Raw genomic sequence first — 11,145 nt, 5'->3', positions numbered from 1 at the left:
ATATATATATATATATATATATATATATATATATATATATGTTACAAAATTTCGGTTCGAAATTTCAAAAATTTTGAAATGAATTAATTATTCTTTCTTAATTATTACCAAATTTGGACCGAAATTTAGAATATCGGTCCAAATTTTGGTTTTTGAAGGGTCCGAAACTGGTACCGAAACTAAAATTTTAAACCATGAAGGGAGCACAGGGTTTATTTTTGGAGATATGGGTTATACAAACTTGTGCTAAAAGTTCTCCCATTGTTGGTGGGTTTCGATTGATTTGTCTCGTGGTTTAAAATTTCAGTTTTGGACCCTTCAAAATCGAAATTTCGGTCGAAATTTTGTAATAATTAAAAAAGAATATTTAATTCATTTTGAAATTTCGGACCAAAATTCCGTGTAAGCCCAAGGGTTCCCATGGGTTTAATCATTCACCTTACCTTCTTGTTTTGATGTTAACAAACTAAATTAATTAGCATTTATGGACTGATGTGTTGCTTTGAGGTGTTGTGTCGTATACAGGAATTTCATGTCATAATCGCCATTACACAACTCATCTCAACACATGACTTGTGGATCCGCACACATAATGATCAAGAGCTTGCACCTACAATGAAGACATCCTCATTTGAAGATGTTTAAGTCAAGGAGCTCAAGATGAAGATCCCACCAGTTCCTAGCAAGTGTCAAGAAGGAGGTTGGAGTTTAACATACCATGGTGACACCTCATGCACCTTTCAACAAGTATTCAAGATTGGAGGAGAAGTCACAAGAGCCGAATCAAGTTCAAGATGTTCACTCATGCCGAAGAAGTCCAAGGAAGTGCAAAGGAGCCGATATATTCCAAGAAGACTCATGGTATACACTTTTAGAATGTATTTAGAGTCCTCTTGATTTAATGTTAAATCCCATTTTTATTTCTTTGGAAACCATACACACACTCAAAAATTTGTTTGAAAACCTAAGACTTAAGCCCAAAGATCATGGCCCAAAAGCCTTTGATTTTTAAAGTTAAAATGGGATTTTATACAGGGCCGATCGACCGGGGTGTCCCGGGCGATCACGACAAGCTTGCTGGAATTCCAGCACTTGTAGGAAAATAGCGGGCCGCAGAATTATTTATGTCTAAACAGAGACAATCCGTTATGGTTTGGGTGGGCGACCGAGATGGTTCGGTCGACTGGGATAGTGTTTTTGAGCTAAATTTAAATCAAACAGATTGCCATCGTCGGGCGACCGCCATGGGCTCAGTCAACCGCGACGGTTTGAAATTTGAATTTACAAAAGAGAACCCGGTAAGGGCGGGTGACTGCCGTGCCTCAGTTGACCGTCGCGGCGTGAAAAATTAGTCGTTGGGGCTTGCGCAGGTTGACTTTTTCAACCCAGTTTTTACGATTTTACCCCCACACGGTCATATTTTCTTGTGGGCTATATATACACTATCTAAACCTTTCTAACCAAGCTTTTGAACATTTTTGAAAGATCAAATCCCATTTTTTTTAGCTTCAACTTTTCAAATCAAAAGCAAAACCTCTTTGAGCTTGTATTTCCACATTCTATCAAGAGGCACTCATAGGGCTTTCATTTGCTTATTACCTTGGAGTAATTGTGAGCTTAAAACTTTCTAATCCACCTATTAAGAGGCATTGGGAGTTTTTCATTTTCTTTGTTCTTCATTGAGGGTATTCTCTTTGGCCCGTTAAGAATTGTGATGACACTGTGAGGGTCTCCTCTTCGGCCCATTAAGAAATGTGAAGACATTGTGAGGGTCTCCGATTCGGCCCGGTAAGAAAGGTGAATCATGTAAGAGGGATTGTCCCTCGCAAGGCTTCGTGCAGATAGGGTGTGTGCCCTTTGGAGTTGGAGAAGTTGTGGTGTACGGCTTGGTGATTCGCCATTCAAGAATCCCAACTTTAGTGGAGCATCCAAGGAGGAAAACTTGGAAGAGTGGAGTAGGTCTTGTGATAGACCGAACCACTATAAAAATCTTGTCTTTTGTGGATGAATCTTCTTCTCCTTCTTCTCTTGCACGTGTGGTGATTGGTAAACTCTAACTCTAACTTGTTATTATTTTTTAAATTGAACAAGGGTTAGTAAACGTGCATGTAGACACCCACATTTTGCTTTACTTTAACCAACAATAACCTAATATATTGATCCGTAGAATTTCATTGGTAAAGTATGCATCCTCAAATTTTTTGAAAAAATAAAATGATAAAGAGATGTACCTGGTGAGATGATTAGATCCGAAAAATTGAAAAATACCCTGATTGGTGAATTTAGTGTGTTAAATCCATGTGAGAACCCCCTCTATCATTGATTTATATGTTTTAGGTCATTAATATCTTGATCTGACTTTACGGATCATCAATCGGGACAAAATAAGCTAGGGTCACTTCATAGCCCGGACCCTGATTCCATTCCGAGACCTGATTTCCGTAAATCGTTAGATCAATGGCAGATCTTGACCTGGGTCTAACCATCCAAAACCACCTAACCTCTCCTCTCATCCTAACCATCCAAACCTCACCTAACCTCACCTAACCACCTAACCTTACCTAACCTCACCTAACCTTACCTAACCTCACCTAACCTCACCTAACCTCCTATCCCATTCTCCTATAAATACCCTCTCATCCCACCATCCAAAAAAGAAAAAAAAAGAAAAAAAAAGGAGGAGAAGAAGGGGAGAACCCCTCTCTTAGAAAATTCAAGCCCTTTCTCTAGACCGAATCCCTCTTCTCCATAAGTTTGCATGGAATATCGTTTACAAAAAGGTATGCCTTTTGGAATTTTATTTTCTTTTCTATATTTGTATGATTGAGTGTTGTTTTGCGTATATTTTGGTTACTGTCATGTTTAATTTCGTACCGGTTTGGCCTTTGTCATGTTCTCACTTATGCTAAATATAATTAATGTGTTAGGGTCATTAGAACCTATTAGAGTGGGATTTTAAAATCATTAGCTTTTTTTTAGGAATTTCGGATTTGTTTTGGGAAAACAATTCATTAAAAATTTTGAACATTTACAAGAAAGAAAACTTGAATTTTACATGAATTATCAAAACCCATTTAATTTGGCTTACAAAACCTCCATCTTTCAATTGATAACAACAGCCCCCACTCCAATTTGATAATAACAGCCCCCACTCAATCTCAAGAACCCAATATCCATACCCCACCTTGCCAAGTAGATAAAAACAACCCCTTTTTCAAACATCCCATTTGAATCTAATCTCAGGCCCATTCAAGCCATTTTTCATATTCACCGTCTTTTAATCACTAAAAAAATAAGAACTATCAAAAGAAAACATGGGGGTGCCAATATCATTCCCGTCATAGTGCTAGCTGTTAGACTTTAAACAGATTTTTCGACCTCTAAAAAACAGAATCGTGGGAAATGGTTAACTACAAAGTCGTAGATATTTTCGTTCCGTTTCCAACGAGTATTCGTGTTAGATCAGACGGCGAGCGGTTAAAAAGTTAAGTCCAAAATGGTTGCGGCACACCTTTAGGCATTTCCAGTTTAATGTTGCTGTCCTTTTGTTTGCAACACAAATTCGAACCTCTAAATCACAGATTTACAAACAATGGAGAACTACAAAGTTGTAGCCCTATAAAAGATCTTTCCAACACATGTTTGTACGTTGAATTTGGCCAAGCTGTTAAAGAGTTACGACAGTTTTAGTGGGCTGCATTTGTTAGATCTTTTAATGGTCAATGGTTTGTCGAATTTGTGCAATTGTCAAAACTTGGTTGTGTTAACGTCATTTTCCAAACCAAAATCGAAAGACATTAATCTAAAGTACATCCAACCTAAAATTAACAAAACTAAAATTCACCCATTTAAAATCCACTGATAAAAATCCGTTAAAAGCCATTAACCAAAAGACCACTAAAAATTTCAAGTGAAACTAAAACCTTCTAAATAAACAACTTTAAAAGCTACCAAACACACTAAATACCTTCAGATAATAAAAGCTTCAAGAAAACTCTAAAAGTTTCCACAAGCCCAAAAGAATTCGAGATTCCCAAGAGCCGGTGGATTCAAAATTCCTTTAGGAACCCTTAGAGCCCAATTTAGGAACACTGGTGTCGTGTCCTAAGTTTTAGGGAGTCTTAGGTTTTAGGGAGTCCTAGAGTCAGGAGTCCAGCCTCATCACGGACGTTTGCTATGTATAGCAACCGTGCCATAGGTCTAGTTACACTAGTCACCCAATCTTTCCCTAGGACAAGCCTAGTAAACTAGGATGTAGGCAAACCTGCATTAGTCTAAGGGACCATTTGCATTTAGATGAGAATCATATAGCATCTTAGATGAAATCCTAAGATAATAAAATCCTCAACTTGAATTAAATAACTTCTCCTAAAACTGTTGAAACAGTCAATCCCGTCTAGGTCGGTGTCCTAGTTGAGTTAGGCATAAGTAGCTTAGCTTAGGTGCACCGAACTACGTCGACTCTGATCCCAGTGAGGCTTGGGTACGTAGGCAGCTTGGATGTCTGATGGCATACCACCCGCGAGTCGGCACCACAACAAATTGTGGTATTTTGTATATTAATTTTCTTGTAAATACTTAATCAAATCACTTAGGACTTTCCATGAAATTAGAATTCTAGGAGAACCTTCACTTAGATTGAATCCAGACAAATTAATAAATCAAGATACACATTTAGGATTCTCATTGAAATTAGATCATAGGATGCATGTCACTTAGTTCGCACATTAACATAGAGTTGAATGAGCCATTTAAAATAAATTTAAAAGAGTTAGCTTTTGGAATCGAAGACCGATTATCGGGCAGGAATGGTGCATGTGGCGGATAACTCCCCATACCTTCCATTCTCGTAACCAGGTAGCGAGTCTAGATTTCTGGTTAATTTCGGGTCCTAGATCCCACATCTAGGTGGCGACTCTGTCAGTCTTTTTCGTGTGGAATTCGGATTGCCTTAGTGATCCCAAGTTCACATGAAAGACGAATTCAAATCAATAATTAAATGCACACGCCAATCGCGTGGGTACGGGAGACCAAGAGAGAGAGCGCGGCGGCTCGCGCCCCACCCCTCTCGCGGGATCGGGTCCCACAGTTTGGATGCATGTCACTTAGTTCGCACATTAACATAGAGTTGAATGAGCCATTTAAAATAAATTTAAAAGAGTTAGCTTTTGGAATTGAAGACCGATTATCGGGCAGGAATGGTGCATGTGGCGGATAACTCCCCATACCTTCTATTCTCGTAACTAGGTAGCGAGTCTAGATTTCTGGTTAATTTCGGGTCCTAGATCCCACATCTAGGTGGCGACTCTGTCTGTCTCTTTCGTGTGGAATTCGGATTGCCTTAGTGATCCCAAGTTCACATGAAAGACGAATTCAAATCAATAATTAAATGCACACGCCAATCGCGTGGGTACGGGAGACCAAGAGAGAGAGCACGGCGGCTCGCGCCCCACCCCTCTCGCGGGATCGGGTCCCACAGTCTGGCGACTCTGCTGGGGATCACCTAACTTCATTAAAATTCCAAAAGATAATTCATTTGAATTTAATTTAACTGGCTCATAAAAACTCTATACTTGTCAGATTAATTTGTCTTGTTTTATTTTCTCATCACCTTTTACTTGAACTTAATCTAACAAAACCTGAAGGCATCATAGATTGCGCAAACATATTGCACACACTTACATCACTTGCATCTAAACCCTTGCATCTCACGTGCACACAGTCCTATTTTAGGAACCCGGAGTGTTATCTAGCATGGTTGACTGGGATTTCATCACCTGGTGCCTCTGTTCTAGAGAAGCATTCCACCCTTAGCCTAGTACCTTTATGGTACGTAAACGGATCTCTTGTTCACGTACTGATACGCCGGACACTGGTACAGTATATCGAACAGGGATTCGCGCTAAGGGAACTCTTGGCCTTACCCCTAGATTAACCCACACATGCATGTAGTATACGAACACATGTGCATCACGTGTGTGAGCCTAGTTTAGGATATCCTACCCATTTGTGTCTAGATTAGGCCGTGGTCCATCTTCCAATGGCTACGATCGGTCCTTAGATACACGAACAAAGTGATGAGTCGAGATCCTCTCTCCACTCCGCTAGATTAGGATTAGGGTTGATGCCTTCAGGTAACACTGTTAAAATGTGTGAAGATTAAAAACTTTCCCTTTGGGGTTAGGATATAAATCCCATCATTTCCAAAGATCTCATAGGATTAGTCATTCATGATCTATCTGTTGAAAGCAATCTTATGCTATCTCATCTAATCTCTTGATCGTGCGTCTTTCATTCTTCTGTCATACAATTCGATCGTATCTTCATGCCATCCCCAAACTGGCAGGAGCAGAATCTCACAATCTTTCGATTATGCAATCTCATGATCTGATCATGCCTGGTCCAGATGATCCAATCTTAATTGTACCCTTGGTCCTTTCTTACTCTAAGGGCAACCTTTTTCAAGAATATTTTGCTAAGTCCTTCGGAGTTTACTCTCATAATCCTTGAACTAGGGGCATTCCCCTATGCGAATCAGTCATCATGGTCAGTACAATTGTTGAGTCCGGTCTTACATTTCAAGGTCAATGCCTAGTCCAGGCAAGTTATCTCTCTTTTTTATTTAGAGTTGTGAATCCTGAGAGGATAGGTCGTCAGATGTAATAGCTTTTTCTTTAAATAAAAATTTCAAGTCAAATAGTTCACTTGTGTCTGTTTCTTAAGTGTGCTTCTGATCTTAAATAAGACTCCCTCCTCAAATGAGGACAAAATTGACGAAACTCCACTTGAGTCACAGCAATTACTTGAATAAGAGGAGGAGCGCCAATCCCGGCTTTTCAAAGATGAAATTGAAGTGGTAAACACTGGCACTGAAACTTTGATTCAGTGAATGCCGATTGAAAATACATTACCCTCTGAAGAGTGTGAAGAATTGATAAAATTATTTCAAGAATAAGAAGATTGTCTAGAAAAGCTATAACCGATACCAGGGGCAAGACATGGATGGAAAGCTCAAAGAAAATGAAGAAAGTGAGAAGATATATGCTATACAAGGGGCATAGAGTGGAAACAACTTTCATATTTTCAATCAATGACGTTGGTTCTCAAATTCATAACATAAAGCCAACAAATTCAAGATAAGAAGTTCAAGAGCAAGCATTGAAAAGTGATCATCAGATATCAAGAGTACGAATCCATAGATGGAGGATGTCAAAGAACAAGTTTCGCTCTATGAAAGTCTACATCACGCATTAGAATCTTGAAAGAAGAAGATCCATTATCTTACCTGGAAATGCCGTCAAGCTCCGTGAAAAAAAAAAGAAAAAGAAAAAAAAAGAAAAAAAAATAAATAATCAGTACCAGAGGGACTCTAGTAACCTAGATCGATTCTCAATCTGAACATCGGAAGGCCTCCTTTGGCCGAATAAATCTCAAAATCAGAACCCAATGTCAAAAGAATACCGATTTGCAAATCCTCCGAGCCTAAATCAAATTTTCTTGAAAACCCATCAAACTCGGGGCATTCGCCCCGAACTACGCGAGACCTGATCCCTACACTGGGGTACGTAGGCAGCTCGGTTAAACCGAGTTCGGTCGATTCAAAGAAAAAAAGAAAAGAAATTCAATCGTTTCAGAAAAAAAGAAGAGGGACAAGTTCCAACAGAAGAGAAGTCAATCATTCCAGAAAGAACGAAAAAAAGGAAAAATCAATTAACCTTCAAACAATTTATCTTCAAACTAGGGGCATTCGCCCTGAATTACACACGACCTGATTCCTACATGGGGATATGTAGGCAACCTGTTCATAGGTTTGGTCGAAATCTTTGTCAAGCCTTAAGCCATTCTTTGTAAAGCCCTATCCTACCTATGAAGTCCTCCCGATGTTCAGAACTAATATCTAGGTCTCGAGACACGATAAGAAAAAAAAATGATGAATAAGAAAAAGAACGGAGTTTGAAGATCTGCTAGACTGAAAACCTGAAAAGGCGGTTTAGGCAAAATTTAAGATCATTCCCCTGCTAAGTTGAAAACCAGAAAGGACGGCTTAGGCAAAAGCTAAGGGGACAGCCTGCTGAATCGAAAACCTAGAAAGGCGATTCAGGCAAAAGTTAAGGCTAGCACGGTCCGCCAAGTTAAAAACCCCAAAAAGGTGACTTGGTCACGGTAAGAGAATCATTATAAGAAGGCCACATCCGATATCAAGACTGAAGATTAACTGAAGTTCAAACAAATTCAAGTAACATCCTCAAAACTGGGGGCATTGAAGCTAAGCAATCTTAGGGGTCGTAATTAAATCCTTGAGGCATTACTGTTTTAAGGAAAAGGTCCAGTGTTTACCAATTGAAAAACTATTCCTCGGAAGGATAGACTTACCAAACAAAATATTAACTAAGTCAGAAGCATCACTGTGTCTGTCAGTGTAGTCAGTCAATCTTTGTTATTCTAAGTTCACTCATTCAGAGCTCCTCAGTCCTTTGAGTAGTGCCTTTTATCTAAGTTTTCTCTTTAGAAAGAGTCGATCATTGTCCAGTTAGTCAAATGTTACAGCTGTCTCGGTAAAAGATGCCTGGTGTATCTAACCCCCTGCAATCGTTCCAGAGCTAAGTTAATCCGCATGCAAGGATTTCAAAAAACAAAAAAAATCTAATCTTACATCAAATTCAAGCTCATGAAAAATCTCTAAATTCTTCAAGCCCGTTTGAGAACGGTCTCTCTTTTCTTTGAGTCCATACAACTATGGTCTCTTATCCTCTTTGAACATCATACAATTATGATGTCTCATTCCCTTGGAATCCGTACATGTCTCATTCCCTTGGAATCCGTACAAATACGGTATTTCATTCTCTTCGAGTCCATACAACTATGGTCTCTTATCCCCTTTGAACATCATACAACTATGATGTCTCCTTTCCTTGAATCCGTACAAATACGGTATTTCATTCTCTTCGAGTCCATACAACTATGGTCTCTTATCCCCTTTGAACATCATACAACTATGATGTCTCATTCCCTTGGAATCCGTACAAATACGGTATTTCATTCTCTTCTAGTCCATACAACTATGGTCTCTTATACCCTTTGAACATCATACAACTATGATGTCTCATTTCCTTGGAATCCGTACAAATACGGTATTTCATTCTATTCGAGTCCATACAACTATGGTCTCTTATCCCCTTTGAACATCATACAACTATGATGTTTCATTTTCCAAAAATAAAATTAAAAAAAAATAATAAAAATAATAAAAAATAAAAATTTTTTATCAAATCCAATCCCAGATTCAAAAAAAAAATAATAAAATAAAATCAAATCCTACGAAAAATCTCTAAATTCTTCGAGCCCGTTTGAGAACGGTGCCTCTTTTCTTCGAGTCCATACAACTATGGTCTCTTATCCTCTTTGAACATCATACATCTATGATGTCTCATTTTCTTGGAATCCGTAAAAATACGATATTTCATTCTCTTCGAGTCCATACAACTATGGTCTCTTATCCCCTTTGAACATCATACAACTATGATGTCTCATTTCCTTGGAATCCATACAAATACGGTATTTCATTTTCTTTGAGTCCATACAACTATGGTCTCTTATCCTCTTTGAACATCATATAACTATGATGTCTCATTTCCTTGGAAGCCGTACAAATACGGTATTTCATTCTCTTCGAGTCCATACAACTATGGTCTCTTATCCCCTTTGAACATCATACAACTATGATGTCTCATTTCCTTGGAATCCGTACAAATACGGTATTTCATTCTCTGCGAGTCCATACAACTATGGTCTCTTATCCCCTTTGAACATCATACAACTATGATGTCCCATTCCCTTGGAATCCGTACAAATACGGTATTTCATTCTCTCCGAGTCCATACAACTATGGTCTCTTATCCCCTTTGAACATCATACAACTATGATGTCTCATTTCCTTGGAATCCGTACAAATATGGTATTTCATTCTCTTCGAGTCCATACAACTATGGTCTCTTATCCCCTTTGAACATCATACAACTATGATGTTTCATTTCACAAAAATAAAATTTAAAAAAAAAATAATAAATAAAAAAAATTCATCAAATCCAATCCCCGATTCAAGAAAAAAAAAATTCAATCCTACGAAAAATCTCTAAATTCTTCGAGTCCGTTTGAGAACGGTGCCTCTTTTCTTCGAGTCCATACAACTATGGTCTCTTATCCTCTTTGAACATCATACATCTATGATGTCTCATTTCCTTGGAATCCGTACAAATACGGTATTTCATTCTCTTCGAGTCCATACAACTATGGTCTCTTATCCCCTTTGAACATCATACAACTATGATGTCTCATTTCCTTGGAATCCGTACAAATACGGTATTTCATTCTCTTCGAGTCCATACAACTATGGTCTCTTATACCCTTTGAACATCATACAACTATGATGTCTCATTTCCTTGGAATCCGTACAAATACGGTATTTCATTCTCTTCAAGTCCATACAACTATGGTCTCTTATCCTCTTTGAACATCATACAACTATGATGTCTCATTTCCTTGGAATCCGTACAAATACGGTATTTCATTCTCTTCGAGTCCATACAACTTTGATCTCTTATCCCCTTTGAACATCATACAACTATGATGTCTCATTTCCTTGGAATCCGTACAAATACGGTATTTCATTCTCTTCGAGTCCATACAACTATGGTCTCTTATACCCTTTGAACATCATACAACTATGATGTCTCATTTCCTTTGAATCCGTATAAATACGGTATTTCATCTTGCCCAAGCCCATTCAAAAATGATGCTGCGTTTTCATTAAGAATCTTTCAAAAGTCATCCATTATTCTCTCTGAGACCATTTGAAAATGACGTCTCATTTCCTCTGAAGCTGTTCAAAAGCGATATTCCTTTCCCTCCGAAAATCCATTTGAAAATGGTATCCCATTTCTCTCGTTGCCAGCGGCACCGCAGCGGGTTTGTTTTATTGCATTCCAATTATAGGATTTCATCTAAGGTCTTGCATTATATTAGGTTGCATTGTGTTTAGGGGGTCCTTTGTCGATTAAAGGTACGCAAAATGGTTCTGTCATTTTGACTTTGGTATTCGATGACTACGTCGTCTCTACCAAAGAGGGGCATCTGTAGACACCCACA

At 38.5% G+C, this 11,145-nt stretch overlaps 1 long non-coding RNA gene across 1 annotated transcript; it reads left to right on the top strand.

The window, feature by feature from the left end:
- Window positions 1-2,676: 2,676 nt before the first annotated feature.
- LOC143882710 (uncharacterized) lies at window positions 2,677-6,704 on the top strand. The gene is made up of 2 exons (XR_013252302.1): window positions 2,677-2,780; window positions 6,347-6,704. It is a non-coding gene; the product is annotated as an uncharacterized LOC143882710 (long non-coding RNA).
- Window positions 6,705-11,145: the final 4,441 nt, after the last annotated feature.

This window comes from Tasmannia lanceolata, unplaced genomic scaffold (assembly GCF_043159265.1).
Source record: "Tasmannia lanceolata isolate RefF3 unplaced genomic scaffold, GAP_Taslan_0.1 ptg000002l, whole genome shotgun sequence".
NCBI classification, from domain to species: Eukaryota; Viridiplantae; Streptophyta; class Magnoliopsida; order Canellales; family Winteraceae; genus Tasmannia; species Tasmannia lanceolata.
This window is presented reverse-complemented; position numbering and strand designations above follow the sequence as displayed.